Source organism: Paroedura picta, chromosome 2 (genome assembly GCF_049243985.1).
Source record: "Paroedura picta isolate Pp20150507F chromosome 2, Ppicta_v3.0, whole genome shotgun sequence".
Classification (NCBI taxonomy): domain Eukaryota; kingdom Metazoa; phylum Chordata; class Lepidosauria; order Squamata; family Gekkonidae; genus Paroedura; species Paroedura picta.
In genome coordinates this window covers 15,321,485-15,342,306 of record NC_135370.1, presented here as the reverse complement: position 1 = coordinate 15,342,306, position 20,822 = coordinate 15,321,485, and positions in this window count along the sequence as shown.

Here is a 20,822-nt window from a genome sequence, read left to right as displayed (position 1 = left end):
TTGTATTGGTTTTTCAGAAGTGTTAGACCTGTAAGAGAAAAATTTAAATGGTTGGGAAAGGCCATGGGATGTAGAAATATTTTTTTCACATTTTTCTTCCATATAAAAACAGGAAAATCAATAGGGATTTTCGTACGGATATGTACCCAGTGAACGGTTCATTTAGCTTTATATATTGTTCCGGGTGGGCGTTGTATTGGTTTTTCGGAAGCGTTAGACCTGTAAGAGAAAAATTTAAATGGTTGGGAAAGGCCATGGGATGTAGAAATATTTTTTTCACATTTTATTTCCTTGTAAAAACAGGTAAATCAATAGGGTTTTTCGTACGGATAAGTGCCCAGTGAACGGTTCGTTTAGCTTTATATATTGTTCCGGGTGGGCGTTGTTTTGGTTTTTCGGAAGTGTTAGACCTGTAAGAGAAAAATTTAAATGGTTGGAAAAGGCCATGGGATGTAGAAATATTTTTTTCACATTTTATTTCCTTGTAAAAACAGGTAAATCAATAGGGTTTTTCGTACGGATAAGTGCCCAGTGAACGGTTTGTTTAGCTTTATACATTGTTCCGGGCGGGCGTTGTATTGTTTTTTCGGAAGTGTTAGACCTGTAAGAGAAAAATTTAAATGGTTGGGAAAGGCCATGGGATGTAGAAATATTTTTTTCACATTTTACTTCCTTGTAAAAACAGGAAAATCGATAGGGATTTTCATACGGATAAGTACCCAGTGAACGGTTCGTTTATCTTTATATATTCTTCCGGGTGGGCGTTGTATTGGTTTTTCGGAAGTGTTAGACCTGTAAGAGAAAAATTTAAATGGTTGGGAAAGGCCATGGGATGTAGAAATATTTTTTTCACATTTACTTCCTTGTAAAAACAGGTAAATCAATAGGGTTTTTCGTACGGAAAAGTGCCCAGTGAACGGTTCGTTTAGCTTTATATATTGTTCCGGGTGGGCGTTGTATTGATTTTTCGGAAGCGTTAGACCTGTAAGAGAAATATTAAATCGTTGGGAAAGGCCATGGGATATAGAAATATTTTTTTCACATTTTATTTCCGTTTAAAAACAGGTAAATCAATAGTGATTTTCGTACGGATAAGTACCCAGTGAACGGTTCGTTTAGCTTTATATATTGTTCCGGGTGGGCGTTGTATTGGTTTTTTGAAAGTGTTAGACCTGTAAGAGAAAAATTTAAATGGTTGGGAAAGGCCATGGGATGTAGAAATATTTTTTTCACATTTACTTCCTTGTAAAAACAGGTAAATCAATAGGGTTTTTCGTACGGATAAGTACCCAGTGAACGGTTCGTTTAGCTTTATATATTGTTCCGGGTGGGCGTTGTATTGGTTTTTCAGAAGTGTTAGACCTGTAAGAGAAAAATTTAAATGGTTGGGAAAGGCCATGGGATGTAGAATTATTTTTTTCACATTTAATTTCCTTTTAAAAACAGGTAAATCAATAGGTTTTTTCGTACGGATAAGTACCCAGTGAACGGTTCGTTTAGCTTTATATATTGTTCCGGGTAGGCGTTGTATTGGTTTTTTGGAAGTGTTAGACCTGTAAGAGAAAAATTTAAATGGTTGGGAAAGGCCATGGGATGTAGAAATATTTTTTTCACATTTTTCTTCCTTATAAAAACAGGAAAATCAATAGGGATTTTCGTACGGATATGTACCCAGTGAACGGTTCGTTTAGCTTTATATATTGTTCCGGGTGGGCGTTGTATTGGTTTTTCGGAAGTGTTAGACCTGTAAGAGAAAAATTTAAATGGTTGGGAAAGGCCATGGGATGTAGAAATATTTTTTTCACATTTTATTTCCTTGTAAAAACAGGTAAATCAATAGTGTTTTTCGTACGGATAAGTGCCCAGTGAACGGTTCGTTTAGCTTTATATATTGTTCCGGGTGGGCGTTGTATTGGTTTTTCGGAAGTGTTAGACCTGTAAGAGAAAAATTTAAATTGTTGGGAAAGGCCATGGGATGTAGAAATATTTTTTTCACATTTTACTTCCTTGTAAAAACAGGAAAATCAATAGGGATTTTCGTACGGATATGTACCCAGTGAACGGTTCGTTTAGCTTTATATATTGTTCCGGGTGGGCGTTGTATTGGTTTTTCGGAAGCGTTAGACCTGTAAGAAAAAAATTTAAATGGTTGGGAAAGGCCATGGGATGTAGATATATTTTTTTCATATTTTATTTCCTTGTAAAAACAGGTAAATCAATAGGGTTTTTTGTACGGATAAGTACCCAGTGAACGGTTCGTTTAGCTTTATATATTGTTCCGGGTGGGCGTTGTATTGATTTTTCGGAAGCGTTAGACCTGTAAGAGAAATATTAAATCGTTGGGAAAGGCCATGGGATATAGAAATATTTTTTTCACATTTTATTTCCGTTTAAAAACAGGTAAATCAATAGTGATTTTCGTACGGATAAGTACCCAGTGAACGGTTCGTTTAGCTTTATATATTGTTCCGGGTGGGCGTTGTATTGGTTTTTTGAAAGTGTTAGACCTGTAAGAGAAAAATTTAAATGGTTGGGAAAGGCCATGGGATGTAGAAATATTTTTTTCACATTTACTTCCTTGTAAAAACAGGTAAATCAATAGGGTTTTTCGTACGGATAAGTACCCAGTGAACGGTTCGTTTAGCTTTATATATTGTTCCGGGTGGGCGTTGTATTGGTTTTTCAGAAGTGTTAGACCTGTAAGAGAAAAATTTAAATGGTTGGGAAAGGCCATGGGATGTAGAATTATTTTTTTCACATTTAATTTCCTTTTAAAAACAGGTAAATCAATAGGTTTTTTCGTACGGATAAGTACCCAGTGAACGGTTCGTTTAGCTTTATATATTGTTCCGGGTAGGCGTTGTATTGGTTTTTTGGAAGTGTTAGACCTGTAAGAGAAAAATTTAAATGGTTGGGAAAGGCCATGGGATGTAGAAATATTTTTTTCACATTTTTCTTCCTTATAAAAACAGGAAAATCAATAGGGATTTTCGTACGGATATGTACCCAGTGAACGGTTCGTTTAGCTTTATATATTGTTCCGGGTGGGCGTTGTATTGGTTTTTCGGAAGTGTTAGACCTGTAAGAGAAAAATTTAAATGGTTGGGAAAGGCCATGGGATGTAGAAATATTTTTTTCACATTTTATTTCCTTGTAAAAACAGGTAAATCAATAGTGTTTTTCGTACGGATAAGTGCCCAGTGAACGGTTCGTTTAGCTTTATATATTGTTCCGGGTGGGCGTTGTATTGGTTTTTCGGAAGTGTTAGACCTGTAAGAGAAAAATTTAAATTGTTGGGAAAGGCCATGGGATGTAGAAATATTTTTTTCACATTTTACTTCCTTGTAAAAACAGGAAAATCAATAGGGATTTTCGTACGGATATGTACCCAGTGAACGGTTCGTTTAGCTTTATATATTGTTCCGGGTGGGCGTTGTATTGGTTTTTCGGAAGCGTTAGACCTGTAAGAAAAAAATTTAAATGGTTGGGAAAGGCCATGGGATGTAGATATATTTTTTTCATATTTTATTTCCTTGTAAAAACAGGTAAATCAATAGGGTTTTTTGTACGGATAAGTGCCCAGTGAACGGTTTGTTTAGCTTTATACATTGTTCCAGGCGGGCGTTGTATTGTTTTTTCGGAAGTGTTAGACCTGTAAGAGAAAAATTTAAATGGTTGGGAAAGGCCATGGGATGTAGAAATATTTTTTTCACATTTTACTTCCTTGTAAAAACAGGAAAATCGATAGGGATTTTCATACGGATAAGTACCCAGTGAACGGTTCGTTTATCTTTATATATTCTTCCGGGTGGGCGTTGTATTGGTTTTTCGGAAGTGTTAGACCTGTAAGAGAAAAATTTAAATGGTTGGGAAAGGCCATGGGATGTAGAAATATTTTTTTCACATTTACTTCCTTGTAAAAACAGGTAAATCAATAGGGTTTTTCGTACGGATAAGTGCCCAGTGAACGGTTCGTTTAGCTTTATATATTGTTCCGGGTGGGCGTTGTATTGATTTTTCGGAAGCGTTAGACCTGTAAGAGAAAAATTTAAATGGTTGGGAAAGGCCATGGGATATAGAAATATTTTTTTCACATTTTATTTCCGTTTAAAAACAGGTAAATCAATAGTGATTTTCGTACGGATAAGTACCCAGTGAACGGTTCGTTTAGCTTTATATATTGTTCCGGGTGGGCGTTGTATTGGTTTTTCAGAAGTGTTAGACCTGTAAGAGAAAAATTTAAATGGTTGGGAAAGGCCATGGGATGTAGAAATATTTTTTTCACATTTTTCTTCCTTATAAAAACAGGAAAATCAATAGGGATTTTCGTACGGATATGTACCCAGTGAACGGTTCATTTAGCTTTATATATTGTTCCGGGTGGGCGTTGTATTGGTTTTTCGGAAGCGTTAGACCTGTAAGAGAAAAATTTAAATGGTTGGGAAAGGCCATGGGATGTAGAAATATTTTTTTCACATTTTATTTCCTTGTAAAAACAGGTAAATCAATAGGGTTTTTCGTACGGATAAGTACCCAGTGAACGGTTCGTTTATCTTTATATATTCTTCCGGGTGGGCGTTGTATTGGTTTTTCGGAAGTGTTAGACCTGTAAGAGAAAAATTTAAATGATTGGGAAAGGCCATGGGATGTAGAAATATTTTTTTCACATTTACTTCCTTGTAAAAACAGGTAAATCAATAGGGTTTTTCGTACGGATAAGTGCCCAGTGAACGGTTCGTTTAGCTTTATATATTGTTCCGGGTGGGCGTTGTATTGATTTTTCGGAAGCGTTAGACCTGTAAGAGAAAAATTTAAATGGTTGGGAAAGGCCATGGGATATAGAAATATTTTTTTCACATTTTATTTCCGTTTAAAAACAGGTAAATCAATAGTGATTTTCGTACGGATAAGTACCCAGTGAACGGTTCGTTTAGCTTTATATATTGTTCCGGGTGGGCGTTGTATTGGTTTTTCAGAAGTGTTAGACCTGTAAGAGAAAAATTTAAATGGTTGGGAAAGGCCATGGGATGTAGAAATATTTTTTTCACATTTAATTTCCTTTTAAAAACAGGTAAATCAATAGGTTTTTTCGTACGGATAAGTACCCAGTGAACGGTTCGTTTAGCTTTATATATTGTTCCGGGTAGGCGTTGTATTGGTTTTTTGGAAGTGTTAGACCTGTAAGAGAAAAATTTAAATGGTTGGGAAAGGCCATGGGATGTAGAAATATTTTTTTCACATTTTTCTTCCTTATAAAAACAGGAAAATCAATAGGGATTTTCGTACGGATATGTACCCAGTGAACGGTTCGTTTAGCTTTATATATTGTTCCGGGTGGGCGTTGTATTGGTTTTTCGGAAGTGTTAGACCTGTAAGAGAAAAATTTAAATGGTTGGGAAAGGCCATGGGATGTAGAAATATTTTTTTCACATTTTATTTCCTTGTAAAAACAGGTAAATCAATAGGGTTTTTCGTACGGATAAGTGCCCAGTGAACGGTTCGTTTAGCTTTATATATTGTTCCGGGTGGGCGTTGTATTGGTTTTTCGGAAGTGTTAGACCTGTAAGAGAAAAATTTAAATGGTTGGGAAAGGCCATGGGATGTAGAAATATTTTTTTCACATTTTACTTCCTTGTAAAAACAGGAAAATCAATAGGGATTTTCGTACGGATATGTACCCAGTGAACGGTTCGTTTAGCTTTATATATTGTTCCGGGTGGGCGTTGTATTGGTTTTTCAGAAGTGTTAGACCTGTAAGAGAAAAATTTAAATGGTTGGGAAAGGCCATGGGATGTAGAAATATTTTTTTCACATTTAATTTCCTTTTAAAAACAGGTAAATCAATAGGTTTTTTCGTACGGATAAGTACCCAGTGAACGGTTCGTTTAGCTTTATATATTGTTCCGGGTAGGCGTTGTATTGGTTTTTTGGAAGTGTTAGACCTGTAAGAGAAAAATTTAAATGGTTGGGAAAGGCCATGGGATGTAGAAATATTTTTTTCACATTTTTCTTCCTTATAAAAACAGGAAAATCAATAGGGATTTTCGTACGGATATGTACCCAGTGAACGGTTCGTTTAGCTTTATATATTGTTCCGGGTGGGCGTTGTATTGGTTTTTCGGAAGTGTTAGACCTGTAAGAGAAAAATTTAAATGGTTGGGAAAGGCCATGGGATGTAGAAATATTTTTTTCACATTTTATTTCCTTGTAAAAACAGGTAAATCAATAGGGTTTTTCGTACGGATAAGTGCCCAGTGAACGGTTCGTTTAGCTTTATATATTGTTCCGGGTGGGCGTTGTATTGGTTTTTCGGAAGTGTTAGACCTGTAAGAGAAAAATTTAAATGGTTGGGAAAGGCCATGGGATGTAGAAATATTTTTTTCACATTTTACTTCCTTGTAAAAACAGGAAAATCAATAGGGATTTTCGTACGGATATGTACCCAGTGAACGGTTCGTTTAGCTTTATATATTGTTCCGGGTGGGCGTTGTATTGGTTTTTCGGAAGCGTTAGACCTGTAAGAGAAAAATTTAAATGGTTGGGAAAGGCCATGGGATGTAGAAATATTTTTTTCACATATACTTCCTTGTAAAAACAGGTAAATCAATAGGGTTTTTCGTACGGATAAGTGCCCAGTGAACGGTTCGTTTAGCTTTATATATTGTTCCGGGTGGGCGTTGTATTGATTTTTCGGAAGCGTTAGACCTGTAAGAGAAAAATTTAAATGGTTGGGAAAGGCCATGGGATATAGAAATATTTTTTTCACATTTTATTTCCGTTTAAAAACAGGTAAATCAATAGTGATTTTCGTACGGATAAGTACCCAGTGAACGGTTCGTTTAGCTTTATATATTGTTCCGGGTGGGCGTTGTATTGGTTTTTCAGAAGTGTTAGACCTGTAAGAGAAAAATTTAAATGGTTGGGAAAGGCCATGGGATGTAGAAATATTTTTTTCACATTTTTCTTCCTTATAAAAACAGGAAAATCAATAGGGATTTTCGTAAGGATATGTACCCAGTGAACGGTTCATTTAGCTTTATATATTGTTCCGGGTGGGCGTTGTATTGGTTTTTCGGAAGCGTTAGACCTGTAAGAGAAAAATTTAAATGGTTGGGAAAGGCCATGGGATGTAGAAATATTTTTTTCACATTTTATTTCCTTGTAAAAACAGGTAAATCAATAGGGTTTTTCGTACGGATAAGTGCCCAGTGAACGGTTCGTTTAGCTTTATATATTGTTCCGGGTGGGCGTTGTTTTGGTTTTTCGGAAGTGTTAGACCTGTAAGAGAAAAATTTAAATGGTTGGAAAAGGCCATGGGATGTAGAAATATTTTTTTCACATTTTACTTCCTTGTAAAAACAGGAAAATCGATAGCGATTTTCGTACGGATAAGTACCCAGTGAACGGTTCGTTTATCTTAATATATTCTTCCGGGTGGGCGTTGTATTGGTTTTTCGGAAGTGTTAGACCTGTAAGAGAAAAATTTAAATGGTTGGGAAAGGCCATGGGATGTAGAAATATTTTTTTCACATTTACTTCCTTGTAAAAACAGGTAAATCAATAGGGTTTTTCGTACGGATAAGTACCCAGTGAACCGTTCGTTTAGCTTTATATATTGTTCCGGGTGGGCGTTGTATTGGTTTTTCAGAAGTGTTAGACCTGTAAGAGAAAAATTTAAATGGTTGGGAAAGGCCATGGGATGTAGAAATATTTTTTTCACATTTTTCTTCCTTGTAAAAACAGGTAAATCAATAGGGTTTTTCGTACGGATAAGTACCCAGTGAACCGTTCGTTTAGCTTTATATATTGTTCGGGGTGGGCGTTGTATTGGATTTTCGGAAGTGTTAGACCTGTAAGAGAAAAATTTAAATGGTTGGGAAAGGCCATGGGATGTAGAAATATTTTTTTCACATTTTATTTCCTTTTAAAAACAGGTAAATCAATAGGGATTTTCGTACGGATAAGTACCCAGTGAACGGTTCGTTTAGCTTTATATATTGTTCCGGGTGGGCGTTGTATTGGTTTTTTGAAAGTGTTAGACCTGTAAGAGAAAAATTTAAATGGTTGGGAAAGTCCATGGGATGTAGAAATATTTTTTTCACATTTACTTCCTTGTAAAAACAGGTAAATCAATAGGGTTTTTCGTACGGATAAGTACCCAGTGAACGGTTCATTTAGCTTTATATATTGTTCCGGGTGGGCGTTGTATTGGTTTTTCAGAAGTGTTAGACCTGTAAGAGAAAAATTTAAATGGTTGGGAAAGGCCATGGGATGTAGAAATATTTTTTTCACATTTAATTTCCTTTTAAAAACAGGTAAATCAATAGGTTTTTTCGTACGGATAAGTACCCAGTGAACGGTTCGTTTAGCTTTATATATTGTTCCGGGTAGGCGTTGTATTGGTTTTTCGGAAGTGTTAGACCTGTAAGAGAAAAATTTAAATGGTTGGGAAAGGCCATGGTATGTAGAAATATTTTTTTCACATTTTTCTTCCTTATAAAAACAGGAAAATCAATAGGGATTTTCGTACGGATATGTACCCAGTGAACGGTTCGTTTAGCTTTATATATTGTTCCGGGTGGGCGTTGTATTGGTTTTTCGGAAGTGTTAGACCTGTAAGAGAAAAATTTAAATGGTTGGGAAAGGCCATGGGATGTAGAAATATTTTTTTCACATTTTATTTCCTTGTAAAAACAGGTAAATCAATAGGGTTTTTCGTACGGATAAGTGCCCAGTGAACGGTTCGTTTAGCTTTATATATTGTTCCGGGTGGGCGTTGTATTGGTTTTTCGGAAGTGTTAGACCTGTAAGAGAAAAATTTAAATTGTTGGGAAAGGCCATGGGATGTAGAAATATTTTTTTCACATTTTACTTCCTTGTAAAAACAGGAAAATCAATAGGGATTTTCGTACAGATATGTACCCAGTGAACGGTTCGTTTAGCTTTATATATTGTTCCGGGTGGGCGTTGTATTGGTTTTTCGGAAGCGTTAGACCTGTAAGAAAAAAATTTAAATGGTTGGGAAAGGCCATGGGATGTAGATATATTTTTTTCACATTTTATTTCCTTGTAAAAACAGGTAAATCAATAGGGTTTTTCGTACGGATAAGTGCCCAGTGAACGGTTCGTTTAGCTTTATATATTGTTCCGGGTGGGCGTTGTATTGGTTTTTCGGAAGTGTTAGACCTGTAAGAGAAAAATTTAAATGGTTGGGAAAGGCCATGGGATGTAGAAATATTTTTTTCACATTTTACTTCCTTGTAAAAACAGGAAAATCAATAGGGATTTTCGTACGGATATGTACCCAGTGAACGGTTCGTTTAGCTTTATATATTGTTCCGGGTGGGCGTTGTATTGGTTTTTCGGAAGCGTTAGACCTGTAAGAGAAAAATTTAAATGGTTGGGAAAGGCCATGGGATGTAGAAATATTTTTTTCACATTTACTTCCTTGTAAAAACAGGTAAATCAATAGGGTTTTTCGTACGGATAAGTGCCCAGTGAACGGTTCGTTTAGCTTTATATATTGTTCCGGGTGGGCGTTGTATTGATTTTTCGGAAGCGTTAGACCTGTAAGAGAAAAATTTAAATGGTTGGGAAAGGCCATGGGATATAGAAATATTTTTTTCACATTTTATTTCCGTTTAAAAACAGGTAAATCAATAGTGATTTTCGTACGGATAAGTACCCAGTGAACGGTTCGTTTAGCTTTATATATTGTTCCGGGTGGGCGTTGTATTGGTTTTTCAGAAGTGTTAGACCTGTAAGAGAAAAATTTAAATGGTTGGGAAAGGCCATGGGATGTAGAAATATTTTTTTCACATTTTTCTTCCTTATAAAAACAGGAAAATCAATAGGGATTTTCGTACGGATATGTACCCAGTGAACGGTTCATTTAGCTTTATATATTGTTCCGGGTGGGCGTTGTATTGGTTTTTCGGAAGCGTTAGACCTGTAAGAGAAAAATTTAAATGGTTGGGAAAGGCCATGGGATGTAGAAATATTTTTTTCACATTTTATTTCCTTGTAAAAACAGGTAAATCAATAGGGTTTTTCGTACGGATAAGTGCCCAGTGAACGGTTCGTTTAGCTTTATATATTGATCCGGGTGGGCGTTGTTTTGGTTTTTCGGAAGTGTTAGACCTGTAAGAGAAAAATTTAAATGGTTGGAAAAGGCCATGGGATGTAGAAATATTTTTTTCACATTTTACTTCCTTGTAAAAACAGGAAAATCGATAGCGATTTTCGTACGGATAAGTACCCAGTGAACGGTTCGTTTATCTTAATATATTCTTCCGGGTGGGCGTTGTATTGGTTTTTCGGAAGTGTTAGACCTGTAAGAGAAAAATTTAAATGGTTGGGAAAGGCCATGGGATGTAGAAATATTTTTTTCACATTTACTTCCTTGTAAAAACAGGTAAATCAATAGGGTTTTTCGTACGGATAAGTACCCAGTGAACCGTTCGTTTAGCTTTATATATTGTTCCGGGTGGGCGTTGTATTGGTTTTTCAGAAGTGTTAGACCTGTAAGAGAAAAATTTAAATGGTTGGGAAAGGCCATGGGATGTAGAAATATTTTTTTCACATTTTTCTTCCTTGTAAAAACAGGTAAATCAATAGGGTTTTTCGTACGGATAAGTACCCAGTGAACCGTTCGTTTAGCTTTATATATTGTTCGGGGTGGGCGTTGTATTGGATTTTCGGAAGTGTTAGACCTGTAAGAGAAAAATTTAAATGGTTGGGAAAGGCCATGGGATGTAGAAATATTTTTTTCACATTTTATTTCCTTTTAAAAACAGGTAAATCAATAGGGATTTTCGTACGGATAAGTACCCAGTGAACGGTTCGTTTAGCTTTATATATTGTTCCGGGTGGGCGTTGTATTGGTTTTTTGAAAGTGTTAGACCTGTAAGAGAAAAATTTAAATGGTTGGGAAAGTCCATGGGATGTAGAAATATTTTTTTCACATTTACTTCCTTGTAAAAACAGGTAAATCAATAGGGTTTTTCGTACGGATAAGTACCCAGTGAACGGTTCATTTAGCTTTATATATTGTTCCGGGTGGGCGTTGTATTGGTTTTTCAGAAGTGTTAGACCTGTAAGAGAAAAATTTAAATGGTTGGGAAAGGCCATGGGATGTAGAAATATTTTTTTCACATTTAATTTCCTTTTAAAAACAGGTAAATCAATAGGTTTTTTCGTACGGATAAGTACCCAGTGAACGGTTCGTTTAGCTTTATATATTGTTCCGGGTAGGCGTTGTATTGGTTTTTCGGAAGTGTTAGACCTGTAAGAGAAAAATTTAAATGGTTGGGAAAGGCCATGGTATGTAGAAATATTTTTTTCACATTTTTCTTCCTTATAAAAACAGGAAAATCAATAGGGATTTTCGTACGGATATGTACCCAGTGAACGGTTCGTTTAGCTTTATATATTGTTCCGGGTGGGCGTTGTATTGGTTTTTCGGAAGTGTTAGACCTGTAAGAGAAAAATTTAAATGGTTGGGAAAGGCCATGGGATGTAGAAATATTTTTTTCACATTTTATTTCCTTGTAAAAACAGGTAAATCAATAGGGTTTTTCGTACGGATAAGTGCCCAGTGAACGGTTCGTTTAGCTTTATATATTGTTCCGGGTGGGCGTTGTATTGGTTTTTCGGAAGTGTTAGACCTGTAAGAGAAAAATTTAAATTGTTGGGAAAGGCCATGGGATGTAGAAATATTTTTTTCACATTTTACTTCCTTGTAAAAACAGGAAAATCAATAGGGATTTTCGTACAGATATGTACCCAGTGAACGGTTCGTTTAGCTTTATATATTGTTCCGGGTGGGCGTTGTATTGGTTTTTCGGAAGCGTTAGACCTGTAAGAAAAAAATTTAAATGGTTGGGAAAGGCCATGGGATGTAGATATATTTTTTTCACATTTTATTTCCTTGTAAAAACAGGTAAATCAATAGGGTTTTTCGTACGGATAAGTGCCCAGTGAACGGTTTGTTTAGCTTTATACATTGTTCCGGGCGGGCGTTGTATTGTTTTTTCGGAAGTGTTAGACCTGTAAGAGAAAAATTTAAATGGTTGGGAAAGGCCATGGGATGTAGAAATATTTTTTTCACATTTTACTTCCTTGTAAAAACAGGTAAATCGATAGGGATTTTCATACGGATAAGTACCCAGTGAACGGTTCGTTTATCTTTATATATTCTTCCGGGTGGGCGTTGTATTGGTTTTTCGGAAGTGTTAGACCTGTAAGAGAAAAATTTAAATGGTTGGGAAAGGCCATGGGATGTAGAAATATTTTTTTCACATTATTCTTCCTTATAAAAACAGGAAAATCAATAGGGATTTTCGTACGGATATGTACCCAGTGAACGGTTCATTTAGCTTTATATATTGTTCCGGGTGGGCGTTGTATTGGTTTTTCGGAAGCGTTAGACCTGTAAGAGAAAAATTTAAATGGTTGGGAAAGGCCATGGGATGTAGAAATATTTTTTTCACATTTTATTTCCTTGTAAAAACAGGTAAATCAATAGGGTTTTTCGTACGGATAAGTGCCCAGTGAACGGTTCGTTTAGCTTTATATATTGTCCGGGTGGGCGTTGTTTGGTTTTTCGGAAGTGTTAGACCTGTAAGAGAAAAATTTAAATTGTTGGGAAAGGCCATGGGATGTAGAAATATTTTTTTCACATTTTACTTCCTTGTAAAAACAGGAAAATCAATAGGGATTTTCGTACAGATATGTACCCAGTGAACGGTTTGTTTAGCTTTATATATTGTTCCGGGTGGGCGTTGTATTGGTTTTTCGGAAGTGTTAGACCTGTAAGAGAAAAATTTAAATGGTTGGGAAAGGCCATGGGATGTAGAAATTTTTTTTTCACATTTTACTTCCTTGTAAAAACAGGTAAATCGATAGGGATTTTCATACGGATAAGTACCCAGTGAACGGTTCGTTTATCTTTATATATTCTTCCGGGTGGGCGTTGTATTGGTTTTTCGGAAGTGTTAGACCTGTAAGAGAAAAATTTAAATGGTTGGGAAAGGCCATGGGATGTAGAAATATTTTTTTCACATTTTTCTTCCTTATAAAAACAGGAAAATCAATAGGGATTTTCGTACGGATATGTACCCAGTGAACGGTTCATTTAGCTTTATATATTGTTCCGGGTGGGCGTTGTATTGGTTTTTCAGAAGTGTTAGACCTGTAAGAGAAAAATTTAAATGGTTGGGAAAGGCCATGGGATGTAGAAATATTTTTTTCACATTTTACTTCCTTGTAAAAACAGGAAAATCAATAGGGATTTTCGTACGGATATGTACCCAGTGAACGGTTCGTTTAGCTTTATATATTGTTCCGGGTGGGCGTTGTATTGGTTTTTCGGAAGCGTTAGACCTGTAAGAAAAAAATTTAAATGGTTGGGAAAGGCCATGGGATGTAGAAATATTTTTTTCACATTTTATTTCCTTGTAAAAACAGGTAAATCAATAGGGTTTTTCGTACGGATAAGTGCCCAGTGAACGGTTTGTTTAGCTTTATACATTGTTCCGGATGGGCGTTGTATTGTTTTTTCGGAAGTGTTAGACCTGTAAGAGAAAAATTTAAATGGTTGGGAAAGGCCATGGGATGTAGAAATATTTTTTTCACATTTTAATTCCTTGTAAAAACAGGAAAATCGATAGGGATTTTCATACGGATAAGTACCCAGTGAACGGTTCGTTTATCTTTATATATTCTTCCGGGTGGGCGTTGTATTGGTTTTTCGGAAGTGTTAGACCTGTAAGAGAAAAATTTAAATGGTTGGGAAAGGCCATGGGATGTAGAAATAATTTTTTCACATTTACTTCCTTGTAAAAACAGGTAAATCAATAGGGTTTTTCGTACGGATAAGTACCCAGTGAACGGTTCGTTTAGCTTTATATATTGTTCCGGGTGGGCGTTGTATTGGTTTTTCAGAAGTGTTAGACCTGTAAGAGAAAAATTTAAATGGTTGGGAAAGGCCATGGGATGTAGAAATATTTTTTTCACATTTCATTTCCTTTTAAAAACAGGTAAATCAATAGGTTTTTTCGTACGGATAAGTACCCAGTGAACGGTTCGTTTAGCTTTATATATTGTTCCGGGTGGGCGTTGTATTGGTTTTTTGGAAGTGTTAGACTTGTAAGAGAAAAATTTAAATGGTTGGGAAACGCCATGGGATGTAGAAATATTTTTTTCACATTTTTCTTCCTTATAAAAACAGGAAAATCAATAAAGATTTTCGTACGGATATGTACCCAGTGAACGGTTCGTTTAGCTTTATATATTGTTCCGGGTGGGCGTTGTATTGGTTTTTCGGAAGTGTTAGACCTGTAAGAGAAAAATTTAAATGGTTGGGAAAGGCCATGGGATGTAGAAATATTTTTTTCACATTTTACTTCCTTGTAAAAACAGGAAAATCAATAGGGATTTTCGTATGGATATGTACCCAGAGAACGGTTCGTTTAGCTTTATATATTGTTCCGGGTGGGCGTTGTATTGGTTTTTCGGAAGCGTTAGACCTGTAAGAAAAAAATTTAAATGGTTGGAAAGGCCATGGGATGTAGAAATATTTTTTTCACATTTTATTTCCTTGTAAAAACAGGTAAATCAATAGGGTTTTTCGTACGGATAAGTACCCAGTGAACGGTTTGTTTAGCTTTATACATTGTTCCGGGTGGGCGTTGTATTGTTTTTTCGGAAGTGTTAGACCTGTAAGAGAAAAATTTAAATGGTTGGGAAAGGCCATGGGATGTAGAAATATTTTTTTCACATTTTAATTCCTTGTAAAAACAGGAAAATCGATAGGGATTTTCATACGGATAAGTACCCAGTGAACGGTTCGTTTATCTTTATATATTCTTCCGGGTGGGCGTTGTATTGGTTTTTCGGAAGTGTTAGACCTGTAAGAGAAAAATTTAAATGGTTGGGAAAGGCCATGGGATGTAGAAATATTTTTTTCACATTTTACGTCCTTGTAAAAACAGGAAAATCGATAGGGATTTTCGGACGGATAAGTACCTAGTGAACGGTTCGTTTATCTTTATATATTGTTCGGGGTGGGCGTTGTATTGGATTTTCGGAAGTGTTAGACCTGTAAGAGAAAAATTTAAATGGTTGGGAAAGGCCATGGGATGTAGAAATATTTTTTTCACATTTACTTCCTTGTAAAAACAGGTAAATCAATAGGGTTTTTCGTACGGATAAGTACCCAGTGAACGGTTCGTTTAGCTTTATATATTGTTCCGGGTGGGCGTTGTATTGGGTTTTGGGAAGTGTTAGACCTGTAAGAGAAAAATTTAAATGGTTGGGAAAGGCCATGGGATGTAGAAATATTTTTTTCACATTTTATTTCCTTTTAAAAACAGGTAAATCAATAGGGATTTTTGTACGGATAAGTACCCAGTGAACGGTTCGTTTAGCTTTATATATTGTTCCGGGTGGGCGTTGTATTGGTTTTTTGAAAGTGTTAGACCTGTAAGAGAAAAATTTAAATGGTTGGAAAAGGCCATGGGATGTAGAAATATTTTTTTCACATTTTACTTCCTTGTAAAAACAGGAAAATCGATAGGGATTTTCGTACGGATAAGTACCCAGTGAACGGTTCGTTTATCTTAATATATGCTTCCGGGTGGGCGTTGTATTGGTTTTTCGGAAGTGTTAGACCTGTAAGAGAAAAATTTAAATGGTTGGGAAAGGCCATGGGATGTAGAAATATTTTTTTCACATTTACTTCCTTGTAAAAACAGGTAAATCAATAGGGTTTTTCGTACGGATAAGTACCCAGTGAACCGTTCGTTTAGCTTTATATATTGTTCCGGGTGGGCGTTGTATTGGTTTTTCGGAAGTGTTAGACCTGTAAGAGAAAAATTTAAATGGTTGGGAAAGGCCATGGGATGTAGAAATATTTTTTTCACATTTACTTCCTTGTAAAAACAGGTAAATCAATAGGGTTTTTCGTACGGATAAGTACCCAGTGAACGGTTCGTTTAGCTTTATATATTGTTCCGGGTGGGTGTTGTATTGGTTTTTCAGAAGTGTTAGACTTGTAAGAGAAAAATTTAAATGGTTGGGAAAGGCCATGGGATGTAGAAATATTTTTTTCACATTTAATTTCCTTTTAAAAACAGGTAAATCAATAGGTTTTTTCGTACGGATAAGTACCCAGTGAACGGTTCGTTTAGCTTTATATATTGTTCCGGGTGGGCGTTGTATTGGTTTTTTGGAAGTGTTAGACTTGTAAGAGAAAAATTTAAATGGTTGGGAAAGGCCATGGGATGTAGAAATATTTTTTTCACATTTTTCTTCCTTATAAAAACAGGAAAATCAATAGGGATTTTCGTACGGATATGTACCCAGTGAACGGTTCGTTTAGCTTTATATATTGTTCCGGGTGGGCGTTGTATTGGTTTTTCGGAAGCGTTAGACCTGTAAAAGAAAAATTTAAATGGTTGGGAAAGGCCATGGGATGTAGAAATATTTTTTTCACATTTTATTTCCTTGTAAAAACAGGTAGATCAATAGGGTTTTTCGTACGGATAAGTGCCCAGTGAACGGTTCGTTTAGCTTTATATATTGTTCCGGGTGGGCGTTGTATTGGTTTTTCAGAAGTGTTAGACCTGTAAGAGAAAAATTTAAATGGTTGGGAAAGGCCATGGGATGTAGAAATATTTTTTTCACATTTCATTTCCTTTTAAAAACAGGTAAATCAATAGGTTTTTTCGTACGGATAAGTACCCAGTGAACGGTTCGTTTAGCTTTATATATTGTTCCGGGTGGGCGTTGTATTGGTTTTTTGGAAGTGTTAGACTTGTAAGAGAAAAATTTAAATGGTTGGGAAACGCCATGGGATGTAGAAATATTTTTTTCACATTTTTCTTCCTTATAAAAACAGGAAAATCAATAAAGATTTTCGTACGGATATGTACCCAGTGAACGGTTCGTTTAGCTTTATATATTGTTCCGGGTGGGCGTTGTATTGGTTTTTCGGAAGTGTTAGACCTGTAAGAGAAAAATTTAAATGGTTGGGAAAGGCCATGGGATGTAGAAATATTTTTTTCACATTTTACTTCCTTGTAAAAACAGGAAAATCAATAGGGATTTTCGTATGGATATGTACCCAGAGAACGGTTCGTTTAGCTTTATATATTGTTCCGGGTGGGCGTTGTATTGGTTTTTCGGAAGCGTTAGACCTGTAAGAAAAAAATTTAAATGGTTGGAAAGGCCATGGGATGTAGAAATATTTTTTTCACATTTTATTTCCTTGTAAAAACAGGTAAATCAATAGGGTTTTTCGTACGGATAAGTACCCAGTGAACGGTTTGTTTAGCTTTATACATTGTTCCGGGTGGGCGTTGTATTGTTTTTTCGGAAGTGTTAGACCTGTAAGAGAAAAATTTAAATGGTTGGGAAAGGCCATGGGATGTAGAAATATTTTTTTCACATTTTAATTCCTTGTAAAAACAGGAAAATCGATAGGGATTTTCATACGGATAAGTACCCAGTGAACGGTTCGTTTATCTTTATATATTCTTCCGGGTGGGCGTTGTATTGGTTTTTCGGAAGTGTTAGACCTGTAAGAGAAAAATTTAAATGGTTGGGAAAGGCCATGGGATGTAGAAATATTTTTTTCACATTTTACGTCCTTGTAAAAACAGGAAAATCGATAGGGATTTTCGGACGGATAAGTACCTAGTGAACGGTTCGTTTATCTTTATATATTGTTCGGGGTGGGCGTTGTATTGGATTTTCGGAAGTGTTAGACCTGTAAGAGAAAAATTTAAATGGTTGGGAAAGGCCATGGGATGTAGAAATATTTTTTTCACATTTACTTCCTTGTAAAAACAGGTAAATCAATAGGGTTTTTCGTACGGATAAGTACCCAGTGAACGGTTCGTTTAGCTTTATATATTGTTCCGGGTGGGCGTTGTATTGGGTTTTGGGAAGTGTTAGACCTGTAAGAGAAAAATTTAAATGGTTGGGAAAGGCCATGGGATGTAGAAATATTTTTTTCACATTTTATTTCCTTTTAAAAACAGGTAAATCAATAGGGATTTTTGTACGGATAAGTACCCAGTGAACGGTTCGTTTAGCTTTATATATTGTTCCGGGTGGGCGTTGTATTGGTTTTTTGAAAGTGTTAGACCTGTAAGAGAAAAATTTAAATGGTTGGAAAAGGCCATGGGATGTAGAAATATTTTTTTCACATTTTACTTCCTTGTAAAAACAGGAAAATCGATAGGGATTTTCGTACGGATAAGTACCCAGTGAACGGTTCGTTTATCTTAATATATGCTTCCGGGTGGGCGTTGTATTGGTTTTTCGGAAGTGTTAGACCTGTAAGAGAAAAATTTAAATGGTTGGGAAAGGCCATGGGATGTAGAAATATTTTTTTCACATTTACTTCCTTGTAAAAACAGGTAAATCAATAGGGTTTTTCGTACGGATAAGTACCCAGTGAACCGTTCGTTTAGCTTTATATATTGTTCCGGGTGGGCGTTGTATTGGTTTTTCGGAAGTGTTAGACCTGTAAGAGAAAAATTTAAATGGTTGGGAAAGGCCATGGGATGTAGAAATATTTTTTTCACATTTACTTCCTTGTAAAAACAGGTAAATCAATAGGGTTTTTCGTACGGATAAGTACCCAGTGAACGGTTCGTTTAGCTTTATATATTGTTCCGGGTGGGTGTTGTATTGGTTTTTCAGAAGTGTTAGACTTGTAAGAGAAAAATTTAAATGGTTGGGAAAGGCCATGGGATGTAGAAATATTTTTTTCACATTTAATTTCCTTTTAAAAACAGGTAAATCAATAGGTTTTTTCGTACGGATAAGTACCCAGTGAACGGTTCGTTTAGCTTTATATATTGTTCCGGGTGGGCGTTGTATTGGTTTTTTGGAAGTGTTAGACTTGTAAGAGAAAAATTTAAATGGTTGGGAAAGGCCATGGGATGTAGAAATATTTTTTTCACATTTTTCTTCCTTATAAAAACAGGAAAATCAATAGGGATTTTCGTACGGATATGTACCCAGTGAACGGTTCGTTTAGCTTTATATATTGTTCCGGGTGGGCGTTGTATTGGTTTTTCGGAAGCGTTAGACCTGTAAAAGAAAAATTTAAATGGTTGGGAAAGGCCATGGGATGTAGAAATATTTTTTTCACATTTTATTTCCTTGTAAAAACAGGTAGATCAATAGGGTTTTTCGTACGGATAAGTGCCCAGTGAACGGTTCGTTTAGCTTTATATATTGTTCCGGGTGGGCGTTGTATTGGTTTTTCAGAAGTGTTAGACCTGTAAGAGAAAAATTTAAATGGTTGGGAAAGGCCATGGGATGTAGAAATATTTTTTTCACATTTTACTTCCTTGTAAAAACAGGAAAATCAATAGGGATTTTCGTACGGATATGTACCCAGTGAACGGTTCGTTTAGCTTTATATATTGTTCCGGGTGGGCGTTGTATTGGTTTTTCAGAAGCGTTAGACCTGTAAGAAAAAAATTTAAATGGTTGGGAAAGGCCATGGGATGTAGAAATATTTTTTTCACATTTTATTTCCTTGTAAAAACAGGTAAATCAATAGGGTTTTTCGTACGGATAAGTGCCCAGTGAACGGTTTGTTTAGCTTTATACATTGTTCCGGATGGGCGTTGTATTGTTTTTTCGGAAGTGTTAGACCTGTAAGAGAAAAATTTAAATGGTTGGGAAAGGCCATGGGATGTAGAAATATTTTTTTCACATTTTACTTCCTTGTAAAAACAGGAAAATCAATAGGGATTTTCGTACGGATATGTACCCAGTGAACGGTTCGTTTAGCTTTATATATTGTTCCGGGTGGGCGTTGTATTGGTTTTTCGGAAGCGTTAGACCTGTAAGAGAAAAATTTAAATGGTTGGGAAAGGCCATGGGATGTAGAAATATGTTTTTCACATTTACTTCCTTGTAAAAACAGGTAAATCAATAGGGTTTTTCGTACGGATAAGTGCCCAGTGAACGGTTCGTTTAGCTTTATATATTGTTCCGGGTGGGCGTTGTATTGATTTTTCGGAAGCGTTAGACCTGTAAGAGAAAAATTTAAATGGTTGGGAAAGGCCATGGGATATAGAAATATTTTTTTCACATTTTATTTCCGTTTAAAAACAGGTAAATCAATAGTGATTTTCGTACGGATAAGTACCCAGTGAACGGTTCGTTTAGCTTTATATATTGTTCCGGGTGGGCGTTGTATTGGTTTTTCAGAAGTGTTAGACCTGTAAGAGAAAAATTTAAATGGTTGGGAAAGGCCATGGGATGTAGAAATATTTTTTTCACATTTTTCTTCCTTATAAAAACAGGAAAATCAATAGGGATTTTCGTATGGATATGTACCCAGTGAACGGTTCATTTAGCTTTATATATTGTTCCGGGTGGGCGTTGTATTGGTTTTTCGGAAGCGTTAGACCTGTAAGAGAAAAATTTAAATGGTTGGGAAAGGCCATGGGATGTAGAAATATTTTTTTCACATTTTATTTCCTTGTAAAAACAGGTAAATCAATAGGGTTTTTCGTACGGATAAGTGCCCAGTGAACGGTTCGTTTAGCTTTATATATTGTTCCGGGTGGGCGTTGTTTTGGTTTTTCGGAAGTGTTAGACCTGTAAGAGAAAAATTTAAATGGTTGGAAAAGGCCATGGGATGTAGAAATATTTTTTTCACATTTTACTTCCTTGTAAAAACAGGAAAATCGATAGCGATTTTCGTACGGATAAGTACCCAGTGAACGGTTCGTTTATCTTAATATATTCTTCCGGGTGGGCGTTGTATTGGTTTTTCGGAAGTGTTAGAC